The 23277-nt window shown below is 39.2% G+C and overlaps 1 pseudogene; it reads right to left on the bottom strand.

The window, feature by feature from the left end:
* Window positions 1–337: 337 nt before the first annotated feature.
* Window positions 338–23277, bottom strand: LOC116738359 (annotated as a pseudogene).

The following is a 23277-nucleotide window of genomic DNA, read 5'->3' as shown; positions in this document are numbered from 1 at the left end:
TTGAGAATTTTGATGGCTACATGTCTTACATTGAGGTCTTTCATCCATTTTGAGTTTATTTTTGTGTATGCAGTAAGAAAGTGGTCCAGGTTGATTCTTCTGCCTGTTGCTGTCCAGTTTTCCCAGCACCATTTGTCTTTATTCTGTTGGATATTCTTCTTTTTTTCCAATTTTAAATACAGTTTTAAGACGTTGCATTTTCCACTTAACAATACAGTGCTTATAAAGTGCAATGTTGTATTTCCTTTTCTTGTGCACATATTCCATATTCAAGTATCAAGAATGCCCAGTTTATTAACTATATCAGCTCAACTTCATTGCCATAGAATTTGTTACAAATTTGGGTCCTTCAAATGTTTTGTGTGGAACAATGCTAGACCTATTCTCAGGTTGGCTTAATCAACCTCTTCAATGGTGGGCCCAGAGGAGGCACCACCAGAGGGGGGAGCTCCACCACCAGCGAAACCTCCAGGCATTCCTCCAGGCATGCCTCCTGCACTCTGGTACAGCTTCATAATGAAGGGATTGCAGAACTTCTCCAGCTCTTTCTGCTGATGTTCAAATTCTTTTTGTACAGTCTGGTTCTTATCCAGCCAGTTGATGATTTCATTACTCTTGTCCAGAATCTTCTGCTTGTCCTCATCATTGATTTTACCCTGAAGCTTTTCATCTTCAACAGTTGCTTTCATGTTGAATGTGTAAGATTCAAGTGAATTATTGGCGGACACCTTGTCTCACGGCTTCTCATCTTCAGCTTTGTACTTCTCAGCTTCCTGGACCATGTGCTTAATGTCTTCCTTGCTCAAGCGACCTTGGTCATTTGTGATGGTGATCTTGTTCTCTTTTCCTGTACTCTTATCCACAGCAGAGACATTGAGAATGCCATTAGCATCAATATCAAAGGCGACCTCAATCTGAGGAATGCCACGGGGGACAGGAGGTATGCCTGTGAGTTCAAACTTGCCAAGTAGGTTGTTACCCTTGGTCATGGCTCGCTCACCTTCATAAACCTGAATGAGCACACCAGGCTGGTTGTCAGAATAGGTAGTTAAAGTCTAGGTCTGTTTGGTAGGAATGGTAGTATTGCGCTTGACGAGAACAGTCATGACTCCACCAGCAGTTTCAATGCCAAGAGAAAGGGGAGTGACATCCAAAAGCAGCAAATCTTGAACATTTTCAGATTTGTCTCCAGAAAGGATGGCTGCCTGGACAGCTGCACCATAAGTGACAGCCTCATCAGGGTTGATGCTCTTATTCAGTTCCTTCCCATAGAAAAAGTCTTGTAGAAGTATTCCGTTGGATATTCTTTTCTGCTTTGTTAAAGATTAGTTGGCCACACATTTGTGGGTCCATTTCTGGTTTCTCTATTCTGTTCCGTTGATCTGAGTGTCTGTTCTTGTGCCAGTACCATACTGTCTTGATGATTACAGCTTTGTAATACAGCTTGAAGTTTGGGATTGTGATGCCTCCTGCTTTGGTTTTCTTTTTCAAGATTGCTTTGGCTATTCACAGTCTTTTCTGGTTCCATACAAATTTTAGGATTGTTTGTTCTAGCTCTGTGAAGAATGCTGGTGTTATTTTGATAAGGATTGCATTGAATATGTAGATTCCTTTGGGTAGTACTTACATTTTAACAATATTTGTTCTTCCTATCCAGGAGCATAGAATATTTTTTCATTTTTTGGTGTCTTCTTCAACTTCTTTCATAAGCTTTCTATAGTTTTCAGTGTATAGATTTTTCAACTCCTTGGTTAGATTTATTCCTAGGTATTTTATGGGTTTTGGTGCAATTGTAAATGGGATTGATTCCTTGATTTCTCTTTCTGTTGCTTCATTATTGGTGTGCATTGATTTCTGTGCATTGATTTTATATCCTGTGACTTTGCTGAATTCATAAATCAGTTCTAGAAGTTTTTTGGTGGAATCGTTTGGGTTTTCTGTATAGAGCATCATGTCATCTGTGAAGAGTGAAAGCTTGACCTCTTCCTGACCGATTTGGATGCCTTTCATTTATTTGTGTTGTCTGATTGCTGAGTCTAAGACTTCCAATACTATGTTGAATAATAGTGGTGACAGTGGACATCCCTGTCTCATTCCGGACCTTAGGGGGAAAGCTCTCAGTTCTTCCCCATTGAGGATGATATTAGAGTTGGGTCTTTCATACATGGCTTTTATGAACTCGAGGTATGATCCTTCTATCCCTATTTTCTTGAGGGTTTTTATCAAGAAAGGATACTGTGTTTTGTCAAATGCTTTCTCTGCATCTATTGAAAGAATCTATTGAAAGAGTCTTATCCTCTAAGACTTCCAATACTATGTTGAATAATAGTGGTGACAGTGGACATCCCTGTCTCATTCCGGACCTTAGGGGGAAAGCTCTCAGTTCTTCCCCATTGAGGATGATATTAGAGTTGGGTCTTTCATACATGGCTTTTATGAACTCGAGGTATGATCCTTCTATCCCTATTTTCTTGAGGGTTTTTATCAAGAAAGGATACTGTGTTTTGTCAAATGCTTTCTCTGCATCTATTGAAAGAATCATGTGGTTCTTGTACTTTCTTTTATTGATGTACTGTATCACATTGATTGTTTTGCGGATATTGAACCCAACCCTGCATCCCAGGTATAAATCCCACTTGGTCGTGGTGAATAATTTTTTAAAATGTATTATTGAATCCGGTTTGCTAGGATATTGTTGAGGATTTTTGCATCCGTGTTCATCAGAGAAATTGGTCTATAGTTCTCCTTTTTAGTGGGGTCTTTGTCTGGTTTTGGAGTCAAGGTAATGCTGGCTTCATATAAAGAGTTTGGAAGTTTTCCTTCCATTTCTATTTTTTGGAACAGCTTCAAGAGAATAGATGTTAACTCTTCTTTAAAAGTTTGGTAGAATTCTCCTAGAAAGCCATCTGGTCCTGGACTCCTTTTTGGGGAGATTTTTGATTATTAATTCAATTTCCTTACTGGCTATGGGTCTGTTCAAATTTTCTATTTCTTCCTGTTTAATTTGTGATAGTTTATATGTTTCTAGGAATTTTTCCATTTCTTCCAGATTGCCCATTTTATTGGCATATAATTGCTCATAATATTTTCTTATTATTATTAGTATTTCTGCTGTGTTCATTGTGATCTCTGTCCTCTCTCATTCTTGATTTTATTTATTTGGGTCCTTTCCTTTTTCTTTTTGATCAAACTGGCTAGGGGTTTATCAATTTTGTTAACTCTTTGAAAGAATCAGCTTCTGGTTTCATTGATCTGTTCTGTTATTTTGGTTTCGATAGCATTTACTTCTGCTCTAATCTTTATTATTTCCTGTCGTCTGCTGGTTTTGGGTTTTATTTGTTGTCCTTTTTCCAGCTCTTTAAAGTGTAAGGATAGGTTTTGTATCTGAGACCTTTCTTCTTTAGGAAGGCTTGGATTGCTATATACTTCCCTCTTATAACCACCTTTGCTGCGTCCTGGAGGTTTTGGGCTGTGGTGGGTGATATCATTTTCCTTGCCTTCCGTGTACTTTTTAATATCCTCTTTAACTTCTTGGTTAGCCCATTCATTCTTTAGTAGGATGGTCTTTAGTCTCCAAGTATTTTTTATCTTTCCACATTTTTTCTTGTAGTTGATTTTGAGTTCTATAGCATTGTGGTCTGAAAATATGCACGGTGTGATCTTGATATTTTTTACTTGTTGAGAGCTGATTTTTGTCCCAGTCTGTGATCTATTCTGGAGAACATTCCATGTGCACTGGAGAAGAATGTGTATTCTGCTGTTTTAGGGTGAAATGTTCTGAATATATCTGTTAAGTCCATCTGGTCCAGTGTGTCATTCAAAGCCATTGTTCCCTTGTTGATTTTCTGTTTAGATGATCTGTCCATTGTTGTAAGTGGGGTGTTGAAGTCCCCTACTATTATGGTGTTATCATCAGTGAATTTCTTTATGTTTGTAATTAATTGATTTATATATTTGAGTGCTTTCACATTTGGAGCATAAATGTTTACAATTGTTAGGTCTTCTTGGTGGATAGACCCCTTAATTATGATATAATGCCCTTCTTAATCTCTTGCTACAGTCTTTATTTTAAAGTCTAGATTGTCTAATATAAGTATGGCTACTCTGATTTCTTTTGTCGACCATTAGCATGATAGATGGGTCTCCATCCCCTTAATTTCAATCTGAAGGTGTCTTTAGGTCTAAAGTGGGTGTCTTGCAAACAGCATATAGATGGACCTTGTTTTCTTATCCATTTTGTTACCCTATGTCTTTTGATTGGAGCATATAGTCCATTGATGTTTAGAGTGAGTACTGAAAGGTATGAATTTATTGCCATTATGTTGCCTATAGAGATGAGTTTCTGGTGGTGTTCTCTGTCCTTTATAGTCTTTGTTGCTTCTGGTCTTTTTTTTTTTTTTTTTTTTTCTTTTCTACCCTCAAAGAGTCCCCCTTAAAATTTCTTGCAGGGCTGGTTTAGTGGTCACAAAGTCCTTTAGTTTTTTGTTTGGGAAGTTTTATCTCTCCTTCTATTTTAAATGATAGCCTTGCTGGATAAAGAATTCTTGGATGCATATTTTTCCAATATACCACAGTGAATATATCCTGCCACTCTTAGAATTCTGGCCTGCCACGTTTCTGTGGATAGGTCTGCTGTGAACCTGATCTGTCTTCCCTTGTAAGTTAAGGACTTTTTTTCCCTTACTGCTTTCATGATTCTTTCCTTGCCACAGTATTTTGTGAATTTGACTATGATATGCCTTGTTGGTGGTCAGTTTTTGTTGAATCTGATGAGAGTTCTCTGTACTTCATGGATTTTGATGTCTGTCTTTCCCCAGGTTAGGAAAGTTTTCTGCTATGATTTGCTCACATAACCCTTCTGCCCCTTTTTCTCCCTCTTCTTCTTCTGGGATGTCTATGATTCTGATGTTGTTTCTTTTTAATGAGTCACTGATTTCTCCAATTCTTAAATTATGCTCTTTTGCCTTAGTCTCCCTCTTTTTTTCAGCTTCATATTTCTCCATAGGTTTGTCCTCTATATTGCTGATTCACAGCTCTGCCTCATCCATCCTTGCCACTGTGGCATCCATTTGAGATTGCAGTTCAGTTATAGCTGATATATATAGCTAATTATATATATATATATAATTACATATATATAATTTATATATATAATTTATATATGATTTATATATATAATTTATATATAATATATATAGTTTATATATATTTTATATATTATATATAATTTATAATTTATATATATAATTTATATATAAATAATTATAAATAGATATATAATTAGCTATATATATATATAATTATTTTTTATTTCATCCTGACTATATTTTACTTCTTTTATCTCTGCAGAAAAGGATTCTAATCTATTTCCAACCCCAACTAGTATTCTTATTATTGTGATTCTAAATTCTGGTTCAGACATCTTGCTTTAAGTCCCTGGCTGTCATTTTTTCCTATTCTTTCTTTTGGGGTTAGTTGCCTCATTTCATCATTTCCTTCATTTCATCATTTTGAAGGAAGAAAAGGAATTAGTAAGGTAAAAAAATTAAAATTAAGAAATAAAAAACAACACACAAAAAAACAAGTAAATGATGCTAGTTCCTAGTGTGTTTTGGTCTACTTGTTGAAAAGAGCTTGATAGATTAGAGAAAAAAAGGTAAAGATAAAAAAAGAAAAAAAGAAAAAAGAAAAAAAAGGAAAACGTTTGAAAATTTGAAAAAATAAATACAATGAAATAGAATAAAATAAAATGATGGAAGTAAAATAGAATTTGAGAATTTTACAAAACATATAGTAGAAAAAAATTAAAGAAACATATTTAATAAAAATGAAAAATAAAAATGAATATTTTATCTTTATGTATTCAAAATAAGAAAAGAAAAAGAAAAAGAAAAAAATTGAATAGATGGACCAGCAAACAGACTGAAATACGATTGAAATTATATCAGTTTCCCCTAGAAGTCAAACCATGAAGCACTTATAGTCCATAAACTAAGCAGGCAGAGAGACTTATGGTGTTCCTGAAGAACGAATTTGGCCCAGTTGTGTGGGGCTCAGTGTAACGGCTCCATTCTCCACTAGATGGTGCTGTTAGCTTACTGGGGTGGATTGTTGTGGCACTTGTAGGTGTGTATACACATGTGCGGGGGTTGGGGGGTTGTGAAAATGGCATCACCTAGCTTACCCAGTCTCTAGTATCAGAATTCTGTTCTCCCTGACCAGTAATTGCGCACCCCTCCTTTGTCTCCAGCTTCTGTTCACTCCCTGCTTTTACACTGTCCATGACCAAGCCGTCAGGTTGCAGGTGGCACCTCCCTCCTGAGTTTTATCTCAGATGGGGCTGTTTCCCAACCCCTCACTTCTGAGGGACTGTGGCTTTGACCTGTTCTGTCCCTCTGGGGGGAGGGTCTCACCGAGCAATGGCCAGGTGCTGGCCGCACCCAGGAACATTCACGGGACTGTGCTGTTGCCGATGCCCAGAGACTGCAACTGGTTGCCAGCCCACCCCAGAAAATGTTCACACGATATTGCAGCAGCAGCATTTTAGGGATTATAGAAAATCACCACACACGTCTGGCACCAGGCTTCACCATAGTGAATATGGTTGTTTTCCAGGGTCCGCTAGGACCTTTGCCTGTGGGGTGGCCACACAGCCTCTACCAAATGTCCTCCCAGCAGGGGAACTGCCTCTTCCTGTGTGGCCCAAGGACCCCTTGGACCTTGCTCTCTGCTCTTGGGTATTCGCTCTTTCCACCAGAGCACCACCAGGTATCTAGCTGTGGAGTTGCAGACTCTGCGCTCCCCCTGTTTATAGAGTCTTAATTGAATTTAGACCCTCTCCTTTCTCCTTTTTACTTTCTCTCTTTTTTTGTTCAGTCCCTTGTGTACTTTCTCTCCAGCTGCTTCTGGGCGGGGTGGGGGATGCTTTCCCATACTCCCCCTTCCCCCCACCACTCCATCTCCATCCTTTCTCCACAAGCAAAAACAGCTCCTTGCCCTCCGTGCCTCTCTCTCCCCTAGTTCACCTCTCCACACTGCATACCTGCCAAGTTCTGTGGTTCAGGTTGTGCAGATTGTTGTGTTAATCCTCAAATCAGTTTTCTAGGTGTGCAAGATGGTTTAGTGTTGATCTGGCTGTATTTCACAGACAAGAGAAGCAAAAAAACTTCCATGCTTTTCCACCGTGTTGGCCCCTCCAAGTACCAAAAAATTTTTAAAGTTTATTTATGTATTTTGAGAGAGAGAGAAAGACCATGCACAAGGTGGGTTGGGGCAGGGAGAGAGACAGAGAGTGAGAGAGAATCCCAAGCAGGCTCTGCACTGTCAGCACAGAGCCTGATGCAGGACTTGAACTCACCTGAGCTCAAATCGTATGCTTAACCAACTGAGTCATCCAGGCAGCTAATTTTATGTGTCAAATTTTATCAAGCATACCTATGTATTATTCTTTTTTGAGTTGAAGAAAATGTGACAACATCCTGCTTCTGTTTCCAAATTGGCAATGACATGGTGTGTCTGTTAAAGGACTTCAACTTTTATGCTCTGGAATCTGACTCATTAGGTTCAATAATTTTCATATCTCCCAGAGAGAGGGGTAGGTAGGATTGGTGTTTATAAGAGAAAATGGCTGCTTCTACATCAGAAAGCATTTCTGCTCTCAGCTCAACTCCTGATAGTGGTGTGTTTTGGTCAAATTTCCTCATATCTCTTTGATTTTTTATTGCCCGTTTGAATAGAATTTTAAAAATATCTATGTCTTTGAGGTCTATGATTTTATAAGATTTAACTTTCAGTCACCAAATACATATTGGTCTTTGAGACTTCTAAACCTTTTGAGCTGTTAGGGGCTCTGAAACCTATGAGCAAGCTCTTTTGTTAAGGTGGGGAGGGAGCTTAAATTCAACATCTCCTTACTGGAGAAAATCTGAAAGGAAATATTAGTGAGAAACAAAATATGAGCAGAAAATCTAGGGAAATCTGGGAGAGGAGGGGCATGTACTTTGAATATGGAAAGGTAACAATGTAACAGTAACAGCACTATGATTTCCTTCAATCCAATCATATTAGAAAGAAAAAGATCACTCCTTTACTCAGCATTTATCATGGCACTTGGAACTCTTCCTTTATGAGTCTTTCCCCTGACCTAAGTCCACTGCCAAAGGCATCTGGTAATCATGCATAACACTGCATTAGTCTAATCCTATGAAAAACAAAAATCACAGTTACAGAAAGAATGCAGCCTGCAAGAATCAAAAAGAATCAAGAAAAATCGTGTGATTTTTGTAGCCTTGTGCTTGGAAGATCTGTACAGTTTTGGAGAGCTAGGGTAGTCTAGGGATGCTCCTTATATGGAGGGAAGGGAACATTGCCTCATGAAGGTTCAGAGTAATCTGACACCCTTTCTCAATAAATTTGTACTAACATCATTCTTCAAATGACAGTAAGAACAAACTGTAGAGGCTATTATTTCTCTCTGGCATCCTATCCTTAAATACTGATATGTAATTCTGTATATATCAACAAAAGTATCTTTTCCTAGAAAATGGGTACTAGACTATAGCTAATTTGTTCAAAATATTACCTATTCACTGGTATGCTTATATTTTCCAAAGCAAGTTTTCTATGGACTCTCTTTTATGTTACTCCCCCTTATATGTTCTAGATTTTAAACACCAGTTAGAATATCTAAACAATTTTAAAGATCTTATCCAATGTAATATATGTGTGTGTGTATATATATATATATATATATATATATATATATATGTATATAAGGTATGTATCCATATGTGTATATGTATATAGTTCCTAGTACAGTATTTCCGGGGGGGGGGAGTTTTTCTTTCAAGGTACATTTGTTGATGTCTGGAAATATTTTTGGTTGTCACAGCTGGAGGTCACTACTAGCATTAGTGGGTAGAAGTGTCACAGATTCTTCAAACATCCTAAAAGACAAAGGACAGCCCCACCAGAATGAATGATCCCATTGCCAATGTTGATAGTTCTGATCTGAAAAATCCGTGGCTCGAGGATTAATAATGACACTTTTAACCATCCAGTAACTGGAGACAACAGGCAATAAGTGGAAGTCATGCATAAATGGAAAGCTAAGAATGAAAATTAAATGCCATAGGCTTAAGGTTTCTCTAGGATTCCCTGATGTTATAGATGATTAATTTCAATTCCAATCTATGAGAGGACAATATTTTGACCTGGGATTATTGTCACTATGATTTGAGATGTCTGGTCTTTCAATGTGTAAATATATTTTCAATGCTGCAAATAATACATCTGAGGGCATTCTTGGATTACTTCATTGCTTATTTCCTTATTAACAGTTTGTTCTGGGTACAGAGGGGTAGCCAGGATTGAGACAGACTTCATTCCCACCCGCTAAAGGCTATCGTCAGGGAAGGAGGCACAGAACAGATAGCTACAGGAATTGTAGTTACAATTTGGGTTATGGCTATGAAGAAGAAAACAGGGGGAAGGACTAAGGGAATGGATAATGAAGGACAATCTAAGACTAGGGTGAGGAAGTGGCCTTGGAAGGCAGACTCCAAAGGAAATTAGGGTGTAGTGGGTGGAGATGCTAAAGTGGGAAGACTAGTGATAAATTCAAGTTACTAAATCCAGTGGGAGCAAGCAATAAACATGGAATGAAGTAAGCAAGGAGCAGAAATTGAGGGTTTTTAGGTTTCAAAAAATATTGAGTGCATTTTCCTACCCGTTTCCCATTTTTTCCATTGGTTTGATGGTATATAGCTTGTTTTTGTTAATACAATCTTCTCCTAAAGATCTCATTGTATGAACAGTTTTATTGTCTTCCTGCCAGTCCTATACTTTTGTGTTCTTCACTCCTCCCACCAATATGTTTATAAATTGTGTGGGCTAAGACTTCCATCCAATATTGGGTGGAAGCGGTGATAGTGACTATCTTTGTCCTTTTGTCTCGTTTTAAAGAGAATGCTTCCAGGAATTCCCCCATTTACAATGGCATTGCTTATATTCATATAAAGAGTATGCTTTCTCAGATTAAAAATATTTCCTTTTAACCATGACTCTCTCCCTAATATTTTTATTGTGACAACACGTTGCATTATTTTTTACTTTCTTTAGGTCCTAGTGGTGTGTTTTGGAGTGTTGGGGTTCAGAGCCAATGGCTAAGAAAGATTTCTTGAGACATCTTTGGCGCAAAAAGATGGTTTTATTAAAGTACGGAGACAGGACCTGTGGGCAGAAAGAGCTGTACTGAGGTTGTGACAGGTGATTGATTATACATTTTCAGGTAGGGAGGGGGTTAGGGATAGCGTAAGTCTTCAAGGTATTTTGGAAGCAAGGTTTCCATGACCTTGAGGGGCTAGCTGTTAAGAAAGGTCATTTATGGGGCATTTATGGGACACCTGGGTGGCTCGGTTGATGAAGCATCTGACTCTTGATTTTGGCTCATGATCTCAGTTTTCATGAGTTTGAGCCCCCCATTGGCACTTCACGGGCTCTGTACTGACAGTGCGGAGCCTGCTTGGGATTCTTTCTCTCTCCTTCTCTCTGCTTCTCCCTCATTCTCTCTCGCTTGCTCAAAATAAAGAAATAAACTTTTTTTTTTAAAAAAAGGAAGAAGTCATTTATTGCTTTTTTTTAATATGAAATTTAGTGTCAAATTGGTTTCCATACAACACCCAGTGCTCATCCCAAAAGGTGCCCTCCTCAGTACCCATCACCCACCCTCCCCTCCCTCCCACCCCCCCATCAACCCTCAGTTCATTCTCAGTTTTTAAGAGTCGCTTATGTTTTGGCTCTCTCCCTCTCTAACCTCTTTTTTTTTTCCTTCCCCTCCCCCGTGGACTTCTGTTAAGTTTCTCAGGATCCACATAAGAGTGAAAACATATGGTATCTGTCTTTCTCTGTGTGACTTATTTATTTCATTTAGCATAACACTCTCCAGTTCCATCCATGTTGCTACAAAAGGCCATATTTCATTTTTCTCATTGCCACGTAGTATCCCATTGTGTATATAAACCACAATTTCTTTATCCATTCGTCAGTTGATGGACATTTAGGCTCTTTCCATAATTTGGCTATTGTTGAGAGTGCTGCTATAAACATTGGGGTACAAGTGCCCCTATGCATCAGCACTCCTGTATCCCTTGGGTAAATTCCTAGCAGTGCTATTGCTGGGTCATAGGGTAGATCTAGTTTTAATTTTTTGAGGAACCTCCACACTGTTTCCCAGAGCAGCTGCACCAGTTTGCATTCCCACCAACAGTGCAAGAGGATTCCCGTTTCTCCACATCCTCTCCAGCATCTATAGTCTCCTGATTTGTTCATTTTGGCTGCTCTGACTGGCGTGAGGTGGTATCTGAGTGTGGTTTTGATTTGTATTTCCCTGATGAGGAGCGACGCTGAGCATCCTTTCATGTGCCTGTTGGCCATCTGGATGTCTTCTTTAGAGAAGTATCTATTCGTGTTTTCTGCCCATTTCTTCACTGGATTATTTGTTTTTTGGGTGTGGAGTTTGGTGAGCTCTTTATAGATTTTGGATACTAGCCCTTTGTCCGATATGTCATTTGCAAATATCTTTTCCCATTCCGTTGGTTGTCTTTTAGTTTTGTTGATTGTTTCCTTTGCTTTTTATCTTCATGAGGTCCCAATAGTTCATTTTTGCTTTTAATTCTCTTGCCCTTGGGGATGTGTCAAGTAAGAAATTTATTGCTTTTTAATAAAAACTCAGTCATGAGACCTGTGAGATGTATATCAGGGGACCATAAGCTTGGCGTATGATTGCCAACATATATCTTGGGGGGTGGGTGGTGATGGGGAGAGATAAATGAAGTTTCCAAAGGAATTTTTACATGTTAAAGTAGACTTCCAAGATTGCAGCAGTTGGGATAATGTTAAGCTAAGATTGCCTTTTGCCCTGAGCAAAGTGTCATTGTCCAGGCAGCTGAGGTCCCAAAGGAAGCTCACTCTCAAGGACTTGTCAATGAGCTGTAAGTTGTAAGGAAATTTAATTTTTCATTTGCCTTTGTTTCACACATCATTCTCCCCTGCACAATTTTGACCCTCAAATCTTCAAGGTTGCTAGGGTGGAAGGTCTCTTTTTATGTAACTTCTTCCTGGTGATGAGGAGCATAGAGATGTCCCTAATTATGGGTCAACATTTGTCAGTGGGGGCTTATACATGTAAGAGTTATGAAAGGCAGAAGCAGTTGAATCCCAGGGAGACTGAATGTATGTATCTTCCCGAGTAGAAAGCATTCTCTGTCAGTTTGAAGTTATGGCAGTGAAGGAGTCTCGGCACCAAGGGAGAGACATAGGAGAAAACAGCAAAACATAATTAAAATAAGAAAAAGAAAAGCCCAGATACAAGTCCTTTGATAGTTGACAAAAATCCTCTTCCAGTCCAGGAGTTTAACAAATCAATAAAGGAAAGAGAGGGGTGGTTTAGAGCTCTGATTTGAGTATTCATGTCAGATAGAAACCCAGAATTATTTCTGTGGTTGTCTGGAATGTACACACAGCATTCTGTGTTTATGAGGGCAAGTTCCACCTTATGCTGAAGCTAAAGCATCTAATGCCATTCCATTTTGTAAAACTGCTTTATGCATTTGTGTTACTTAGTGTTTATTAGGGAGATGTTATTTTGAGTGTCATCTAGGCCTTTGACTGTGTACGAATGAAGAGCTTCCTGTGCCAAACAACATCCTCTAATCCCAAAGAGGGAACAAAGATAGATAGATACTAGGTGGTCATGCCAATGAAACACAGAATATGTCCATCGTTGTTTTAAGTGTGGAAGGTTGGCTGGCTGATAATGGTTTTAATAATGTGTCTGTGCATCCAGGCAAAACCCAGAGGACAGCAGCCTATCCAGCCAGGGGGAGCTATGGCCACAAGTAAGAGCTGCATAGCCGTTGGATTCCCTTAGGAGCCAGTCAATTAATTCTGGGCCTCCTTCACTGCAGTCAGGATATTGAAAGCCATTGGTTTTGGAGGGCCTCCTTTCCACGAGATTGTGGATGCCAGGCTGAATGCAAATAGTCATTAATTTTTAAGGCCCTATCTATTTGCTGAGTTATGTTTACAATAAAAAGATGGTGCATTGTCATCTGTAGGGACCAAGGGAGATCAAATCTAGGGACAATTTTTCATAGCAAGGTTTTTGTCACCTCAGTGGCCTTTTGGCTCAAATAAGTGAACTGGTATAAATCCTCTATTACCTTCCATTGGTTATTTTTTGGGTATAAAGATTTTCCCCTCATTATTAACAAGTCAGTCCTGTTCATTTTTTAATATCCTCATTCCTGCACTATGTGAATTTCTTGGTCTGAATAGACTGGAGTTATGGACTTTATTGGAGTTAAGACTGGTATAAGACTTAATATTTGCTATTTTGTGCTGTCTTCTGGGCTGCACAGTCTATAAAATATTGTTTCCTTTATATTCTAAGGTCATATTCTTTTGATGTCCTTTGAGGTGAATTATAGCTACCTCCTTAATTTGGTGTACAGCCACAAGAAGAGTGATAACTTTGGACCCATATTTGATTGGAGTGTTCAGGCTTGATTATAATCCCCTTTTCTTCCAAATTACCTCCTGGGCATGTAGGACTGGAAAGGCATATTTAGAGTCAGTACAGATATTAATTTTGAGGTCCTTTGCCAATTGTAAAGCACGAGTGGGTGTTATTAAGTCTGCTTTTGTGGGAGATATATTTTCTGGGAGGGCTTTGGCCTCAACTGTCTGAGTTAGACTGACTTCGGCATACCCAGAATTTCTAATCCCCTTTCGCCTAAACTATTGCCATCAGTAAACCAGCTGTCATCTGCATTTTTAATAGGGGAGCCTTTTTAGTTTGATTGCCTAGAATAAACAAGATCAGTAATCTCTGAGCAGTTATGTTCTAACATGGAATAATGATGGTCAGCCCCAGGCACAAGGGTAGCTGGATTTAAAGTTTGACAGTTTAATTTTTAATTCAGGCATATATATAGGCATAGCCTGCTATTTAATAAGTCGGCCTCCTATCATCCATTGGTGGCCTTTAGTCTCTAAGACACTTTGGAACAGATGTGAACTCATTATTGTCAGGGACTGTCCCATAGAAATTTTTGAAGCTTCTTCTTTGGGGGGGGGGCTGTTATACACTTGGCTAAGGCCTATATTTGCAATTGTACATCAATAGAGGTAGTTCGTGGGACAAATATGGCTAAGAGATAAAACCATCAAGACCTCATTTTCGACGCCTGAGGCTAACAATATCCTAATTACAAGGAATCACTTGCAAATCACTTATCTCGAGAGACAAGGGCATCCCCAAGGCATCATCCCACCCAATTATAAGGAAAGTGGGGTCACCTATTATCTCCACAAATCCATAGTTAACCCGATGGAGTAGGGTATGCTCTGGCTTTTAAGGAACAAATTTATCATTCCAGCCACATAGAATTGGTCAAGGTGATAGTTGAATTATACAATTGTTGGAGAATACATCTCATTTTCCAGCTGTTCAAATAATCATATGTCCATAGGTCCTGTTAGTATTCCCACAGAATAACAAGCATGAAGATTGTCTATATATGAGCCTTTGTAGCAATTTCTCTGAAGTTGACCTCAAGTTGTCTAGCTTAGGCAAACAAGAAACACTCAAAGATAATCAGAACTAGAATTTAACATCGGCAAAGGTGTGTTATTGAACCATAATTTTTTCTCTCTATAAACACCATTATTTCCAGTGGTAGTCAAATCAAGACTAATTCATTTGTAAAATAAGTCCAGTTTTAGCAAACTTGGCCTAATTATTTACATAAGCTCAGCAAGAACACTGGCCATATAGATCTTTTAAAATTTGCTTTGCTGGAATTTTTCATAAGGAATCTAGATTTAACTTTTAGTAGCTTCTCTAGGCCAGAAACCAAGCCAAGTACTTGCCACCAGACATGTCTGCAGTACCTGTAGATTTGGGCAAATTCCTCTTCACAAGGTCCCCGTGATATCCAGACCTGCCAGGAAGTGACATTCTTTACTCACTTGGCATGGCTACTGGGTAAGCAACATATCAGGCCAACAATGGGGTTTATGGCTCCATTTCATAAAGCCAACCTCAATTCCTTAAAGCTGTCTGGTCATATCTGGGTCTATGCATGTCTCTCTCAACTATGACATTACAGACAAAGCCTTGGTAAAATAGTCCGTGTTTCCAGTGGTGTCCTGTTGCAAAGAGAACTGGTTATTATTAACTTATGCAAATGCAAATAACTGTGATTGCCATGGAAGAAGAATACTCACTGAGACTTTTTGAATTTCAGAGCATTCAGGTAGAGAGAAAAGTTAAATGCTTCAGTTTGTTCACAAATATTTTGTCACATTTTTATAAGTCTTAGATATCCTAAGAGAAATTTCCTTAATCTGGATGAACAAACATTATAGAACCAGCAATGTTTCAAACAAAAGTCACAAAACTATAATCATCTTCTGCAGTTCATTTAGTTCCATGTTACTAATTCCTGCTCCGTTTGAATGCAGCTTTTAGTTAGTTGTGGAAACTCTTACCCATTTCAGTTTTATGATCTTAAAGATATAAAAATAACTATAAATGATAAATAACTCAGAAATGGAGATAAGAGAGTTCATTATGATGCAGTTGACAAGGAAATTCAGTTATTTCTGTGACATTTAACATTTTATTTATTTAAAGTTTATTTATTTCAAGAGAGACACACTGCATGCAATCAAGGGAGGGGCAGAGACATAGGAGGACAGAGCATCCAAAACAAGCTCTGTGCTAACAGTGGAGAGCCCCATGTGGTGCTTGAACTCATTAACTGTGAGATTATGACCTGAGCCGAGGTCAGACACTTAACTGACTGAGCCACTCAGGAGCCTCTGTGACATAAAACATTTTAATAATCAGAATAGAGCGATGACCTTATACAAGAACATAACATACCAAATAAACAAGCCTAATTAGTCAGAGACTTCATTTACAATCTAAATCTTGGGGAAGTTTGTTAAAACCTTGGAAAGTTTTAAAGCACATGCCTAAATTGGATTACAGATCATTGAAGACCTGATAACGTCACACCATAGAAACTGGTTTTTCTGGTCAAAGAAAACACAATTTTGTTTACATTTTCTTGTCAAGAGCAGACCAATGATCCAAGAGCTGATTCAATGATCCAAAGCAGAATTTTGAGCTCTTAGAAACCTTAATCTCCAATGAAAATGAAGTAGTAACCAATTGTGAACTGTTAAACCAGAATTCTTTGGAAGGCAAATTTGTGAATCAATTAAGCACAAAGCATGTTTTCCAATAGACCCAAATATCCTTAGTTTCTTTACAATAAGTCAAAAGTGCAAACCTATGTTCAGTAATCAATGCTTTAGCACTTTATCCTATTTGGAAAATACCTAGAGGTCCAACTAATTCAATCCAATTTATTATACAAGCAAAACTTTAAAGTTTCAGGTTACCAAAAACTATCTTAACAATCACCCATGAAAAATTTGAGAGGCAAAATTAGCCATTATTTTAAGTCATCATTTTGCTGACAAATTGCAAAAAAGATAACATGAGCTTATTTGACCTTCAGCAAACGTTGGTAGAATAAATGTTTCATTTAGATTAAATACCAAGATGGAATTCTTGAAGACGTCTTTGGTGCAAAAAGGTGATTTTATTATGGCATGGGATAGGACCTGTGGGCAGAAAGAGCTGCACTGGGGTTGTGCAGAATGACTGGTTATATACTGTGGAGTTGGGGGAGGTAAAGCCAAAAGGAAGTTTCTTAAAGGGATTTCCATATGCTAAAAAAGATTCACAGATTACTGGATGCATAGCTATTGTCAGGCTAAGGTTGTTTTTCCCTCTAGCAAAGCGTTATCATTAAGACAGAGAGTTTCTGGAGATTAGGCTATTGATAAGATTGCCATTTTCTTGTAATATTACTAAAATATTTGTAAACTGATGGAGATTCTGTCAGTTTAACCCTTTGTTTTCTGTCCTCTCCTTTTTTCTTGGGCAGCAAGGAATGCCTGAGAAATGTCACAAATATCCCACCTGGGAGAAGGGGGTTGTGCTAGCTTATGCTTGGCCCTCAGCTTGCCTTATGGTCCCTCATCAAATCTGTTCCCATGTCAGTTTTACCTGGGGCACCTGCGAGGAAATCTGAAGTGTACAGTGTAAGTCCAAGAGGGTGTTTTTTGCTCCTTGACAGAAAGGGTAGAAGGAAGAGTCAGTGGCACCAGTTACCAAGGATGGTATAGTAACTGGTTATAGGCCACACCAAAGGTAGTACAGAAAGAGGAGGAAAGAGAGGGGGAGGCAAAAGGGGCGAGGTGCCTCCAGAAGGCAGAGAAAGAGGGTTCCTGGTTCTAAACCTCACTGCTTGAACAGAGGAGCAGATGCCATTTTGTTTTTTTCCACAAAATTGGGAATATGCAGTCCATGTTGAGCCAGAGAAAACAGGGAATTTCCCTAAAACAAAGGGAGTCTCAGCAGCTGCTTCACAATGTTGGTAAAGTCCCTGTCCAAGGGAGACTAACCTCAGTTGGCTCCAGTTATAGCCATTCACCCAGGAAATGAATGAGGGAGAAGCCCCCACATCTATTAGAAGGAGCAACAGTGAGAGAGTCAACAACCTTTTTGCTAGGAATGGCCTGTATTTCCTCCAGCAACCTGGCTTCTATCAGAAGGAGGCCTATTTAGATAATTATCATCCAATATATCAGGGAGAGATAAATGAAGTTTCCAAAGGAAATATATATATCATCAATAAATATATAACTGGTCTGGTTACTGACAAAATATGTTCTGTAAGAGGCCCTTAGGTCCAGGTCCTGATTTACAGCCCTGAAGGCCTGGACCTAGGGAACCTCCATCCATTTGCCCTGTTTCCTACAGAAGAGATCCATTGATAGATCTTACAGAGGTCATGCAGTGTTGCAGAATATCAGTCTTTTTTTAAATTTTGCAATCTGAATTGTTTCCAGTGGGTTAAAAGACATTCCAAGGATGAGTACTCGAGAAATGAAGAAGAGAAGGTTCATTACCAAAAATCCCCTCCCCCCAACTCCTGGATGGTGTTCTGGCCTTCTGGAGGCACCTCGCCTCACTCAAGATAGGAGTCGAGGTTCTGTGTGTCAAAAATGACCAAAGGTGTCCCTTGGATGAAAATCACTATTGATCACATTCTGCCATAAAGGCTCCATAGGAGGGATGCTAGAGTCTCCCCAAACTTCCCCATGGCATCCTAGGCCTGGTGGGTGCCTGGTGAATGGAGTGAAATACCATTCGGTTCGTGTCTAAGCCTTCCCATGAAAGCCTCACTATTGCCTTGCTGTGAAGGTTATGCTGTTTTTTAACACATGGAAAACACTAGAAAAGTTTTACAAGGAAAAATTACTCAATTTTGTAGGGGACATTGACAGAAAACAGTAAAGATAGAAATCCATTTTGGTCTAAGTGACATTCCAGCACATGTAGTCTTTATAGCCAACTCCTTAGGAAACATTCCCCATTTGGGTTTTAATTGAATCGGATACTGGTTTTGGCTGGCTCCCAGTGGAGGTCTCTTGGCCAGAAGTAGCTAGACCAGAGATGTGGAGGTGATCACATTAGACCAATCAGGAGGACTCATCACACAGGAGTCTTAAGATTGGCAGTTATGCTGGTGACCTAGGTGGCTGTCCCATGCCCAAGACAGACAACATTGTATAAGGACAGGAATAAAGAGAGGACATCAAGTTTCTGGATATTATTACCATTCCAGCCATGGAACTAACTTCCAGCCAACAGGCAGCCTTTCCTTTCTGTAGAGTAGCCAGGGCTAGAGGACTGCAGCCTGAGCAATGGACATGAAAGTGTTCCAAGAAGACCATAGTCTTTGAAAAGCCCCTGAAATGAAAGTAAAGGAAGAGAAGAGAAAGCACTCACCAAGTTTGCACCAAGGCTCAGAGTCCAAATGAGAAGGCTCAACCCAACATTAGAACACCAAATGATATTGTTGGAGTGTTGGAGTTCAGGGTTGACAGCCAAAAAAGAATTCTTGGGACATCTTTGGTGTGAAAAGGTAGTTTTATTAAAGCAGAGGACAGGACTCATAGGCAGAAAGAGCTGCACTGGGGTTGTGATGGGTGACTATATACCTTCAGGTTTGGAGGCGGTTAGGGATAGCTTAAGTCTCTAAGATATTTTAGAAGCAAGGTTTCCAGGACCTGGAGGGGCAAGTTGCTGTTAGGAAAGGGTCATTTATTACTGTTTAGGAAAAGCTCATTCATGAGACCTGTCAGACATATATCAGGGGGCCATAAGCTTGGAGTATGATTGCCAACATGTATCTTTGAACAGGGGAGGTAGAGATAAAAGAAGTTTCTGAAGGAATTTTTATATGTTCAAGTAGACTTATGGAATCCTGGGGTCAGGATAATGTTAAGCTAAGATTCCCTTTTGCTCTTAGCAAAGTGTCATCATTGAGGCAGCTGAGCTCCCAGGGGAAGGTTACTCTTTCTGTCCAAGGACTTGTCAATGGGCTCTAAGTTGAAAGGAAATTTAATTTTCCATTTTCCTTGTTTCCAACATCACTAGAAAATGACCAGCCTATGTTTGACAATAATGTGATTTGGTGTCTGATAATAAGCTTAATCTCATTAACTGAGTCCTTCAATTCCCTGACGTCCTTGCTGAACTTCCTGTGCACTTGACTTATCCATAGCTGAGATAAATGTTTACTGCTTCATGTAAATGTGTATATGTCAATGATCTCCAATGTTTCTTTTAATTCTGAAGCTTCCAGTTGTCTAAATGTTTAGATTTAGTACATATTATTGAACTGTTTTTTTTTTTTTTTTCATTTTTGAGACAGACAGAGGCAGCCTGAGTGGGGGAGAGCCAGAGGGAGGGAGAGAGAGAGAGAGAGAGAGAGAGAGAATCCTAAGCAGGCTTCGCACTGTCAGCACAGTGCCCAGCACAGAGCTTGAAATCCCGAAACCATGAGATCATGACCTGAGCCCAAACCAAGAGTTGAACTCTTAACTGACGGAGCCACCCAGGCACCCGTGAATTGGATTTTTTTTTTTTATTGTATATTATCCCTCCAAACACACTGGAACTTTTCACTTAACTTTTTGTTTGAGAACAAGCCAAGGTTTCTTGCACTGAGTGTTTTCTATTATTTCATTTTTTATTTTTTTATGATTATTTATCTTTGAGAAAGAGAGACAGAGTACAAGCAGGGGAGGGGCAGAGAGAGAGGGAGATGGAGAATACGAAGCAGGCTTCAGGTTCTGAGCTGTCAGCACAGAGCCCAACGCAGGGCTCAAACTCACGAACCATGAGATCATGGCCTGAGCCAAAGTCAGGTGTCACCCCTCTATTATTTAATTTTCAAACTTCTCCTTGTCATTATTTACTAGTGTCTCTTCTAAATAATAGCCCCCATTTATCCTCTTTTTGTCTAAGATGAAATATGTATTTCATAACTGGTAAACTGAATCCATTGATGTTAATTCCAATTAACATAAGCCTTTTCAGATTGACTTCCCTCACTTAGTAATCTGCGTTTAAAGTCTCTGTCTACTGCCTGCTTGGCAGCGCATTTCATTTACTGTTAAATAATAATGCTAATCCATTCGTGGTAGTCATTGATTTTAGGTGTGAAATCACAGGAAAGTATTTGAAGATATTTTCAGAGAACAGCTTTATTGTGTTAATCTAATCATTAGAGACAGCCTTCTCAGGACATCACAAAGAAATCCAGTGTCTTAGGGCTTTCCGAAGAAATGGGTGTGGGAATTTGTATTAAAAAAAAGATTGTAATCACTAGAAAGTTTACCAAAAAGCCATTCTTAAAAGAAACATTTTTCCAATTTTAATGGCCTTTTCAGATTCTTCAGATCAGGGTACTGTGAATCACAACAGCCTGTTGTCCTTCAGGGAGGCACAGCCTAAAGTGGCAAGACATGTGATGCCAACAAGGTAATTCATTTTATTTTATTTTACTTTACTTTATTTTATTTTATTTTATTTTATTTTATTTTATTTTATTATTTTTGCTTTAAATATTTATTTTTGCTTCAAATATTTATTTATTTTTGAGAGAGAAAGAGAGAGAGAGCATGAGCGAGTGGGGGAGGGGTTGGAAGAGAGGGGGGCAGATGATCCAAAGTGGGCTGCACAATGACAGCAGTGAGCCCAATGCAGGGCTCGAACTCTCCATCATGAGATCATGACCTGAGCCAAAGTCGGATGCTCAACTGACTGAGCCACCCAAGCACACCTATTTTATTTTCAAGGTTATTTATTTGTTTTGAGAGAGAGAGAGAGCAGGGGAGGGGCAGAGGTTGAAAGAGAGAGAGAGAGAGAGAGAGAGAGAGAGAGAGAGAGAGAGAGGATCCCAAGGAGGCTCCACAGTTTCAGCACAGAGCCTGACTTGGGGCTCAATCTCATTACCTGTGAGATCATGACCTGAGCCAAAATCAAGAGTCAAATGCTTAACCAACTGAGCCACTCAGGAGCCCCAAAAGGGTCCTTTTAGAACAAAGTTTGCTGCAATAATTTTCAAAGCCCGTCTGGCAAGCACCAAAGTTAAATAAATAATAAAAATTTACTCACAACCACTTACAAATGTTCTGTCATCTAGAATCAGTATCTGCTGCACATCTCCAGCATATTAAAAGCTTGCCTAAATGCCACTAGTTTAATTAATATTTTGAACAGAATTATTTGTGTTTTACTAATTCCAAGCACTGATTTTCATAGCCTTTGCTTACTGTTTGCCATATGCTCCATTTCTTACCCTATGTTCTACTTGCACTCTAGATTGTGAGATTTGGGAAGTGGACTATCCAGGCATTTTTGGTTTGTTTGTTTGGTTGATTGACTTTTTTTATATTCCCTGAAAAATACCCTTTTCTCAATCACAAAATGTCATTTATCGTGGCATGTCTTGTTCTCTCCAATTTACTACCTACAAATGAAGTTTTAAAAGCCTTCTAAAAAAAATGCTAAGAGATCACAGTTTCTACTGAAGGCCATGCTTTGAAGGAAACACACATGAGATTCCTGATTTATTTATTTATTTTTACTCTGGACTGTTTCATACTATTGAACTTTATCTACTTTCAAATAACTTGTTTCTTGAATCTCACTCACATGTGGAATTTAAGAAACAAAACAAACAAGCAAAGGGAGAAAAGAAAAGAGACAGAGAGAGAGGCAAACAAGAAACAGACTCTTCAGTATAGAGAATAAACTGATGGTTACCAGAGAGGGGGTGGGTGGGGGACGGGTCAAATTGGTGAATTTCTGGTTCTCCGATAAATTTATGTTGACATTTTAAGAAATGCAGAATTTCTTTCCCAAGGGTGCTGCATAGAAGCCATCCTGCACCCCTCCTAAGGCCCTGGGGCCACATAGGCAAAAGGGCCTACATTTCCCTCCTCTCTCTTCTCCCCAACATAGACTTCAAGAAGCCACAGCAACAGATCCACAGCCTGAACTTCCATCCCTGTGCTTTCCGAGGTATACTCTAAAAGCATATTATTAATGAATATTGGCCTAAGTTAGAGGTTCTCAGACATCAATTACATTAAATCAGCACCAACACCAGCATCTTCCAACTTGTTAGACAGGCAAACTCTCCAGCCACACCCCAGACCTACTGAATCAAGAATCTCTGTGATGGAGGCCCAGAAGTCTGTGTTCTAACAAGCCCTGCAGGTGATTCTGATCCACCTCCTAGGTTAAAGCAGTCTTGATGGTAATTGCCGAGAAGCGTTCTTGCTCAGAAAGGAAACAGCACAGATGAGAAGGGAAGCTTCTCTTGCCCTCTCCCACCCAAACCCTCCTCTTCCTGAACCTGGACAGTTTAGGTAGAGATACAGAACATCGGTTCTGGGTGGTGGGGGCAGACAGGAACAGGCAAGGGAGCTTCCCGGAGGAGAAGACCGACAAGAAGGTGAGAAAAGTTGAGTTGTGTAACACAAGATTACCTTGCTTCTTGTTACTATTTGCTTCTCTTTCTGTGTAGTTTTCCTGAAGCCTTTAATCAAACTTCTAGCCTCATCTCCACCCCCTGTTTGAAAAGAAATGGGACCAACTTCAATAAGCATATTAATGTGGAACACACACACACCCATGGTCACCTCAGTGGTGACAGTGGTGATCCCGAATGCCTTCAAAGAATAGAACCAGAGAACTACCTTCTGCACCTGGAGACCTGCCTCCAGAACACCTTGCCAGGTTCTGAGTTTCATTTCTGCTAATGAAGGAGGCTTCAT

The sequence above is a fragment of the Lynx canadensis genome, chromosome D1 (genome assembly GCF_007474595.2).
Source record: "Lynx canadensis isolate LIC74 chromosome D1, mLynCan4.pri.v2, whole genome shotgun sequence".
Taxonomy (NCBI): Eukaryota; Metazoa; Chordata; class Mammalia; order Carnivora; family Felidae; genus Lynx; species Lynx canadensis.
The sequence above is the reverse complement of the archived record's forward strand: the minus strand, read 5'-3'. Positions and strand labels throughout refer to the sequence as shown.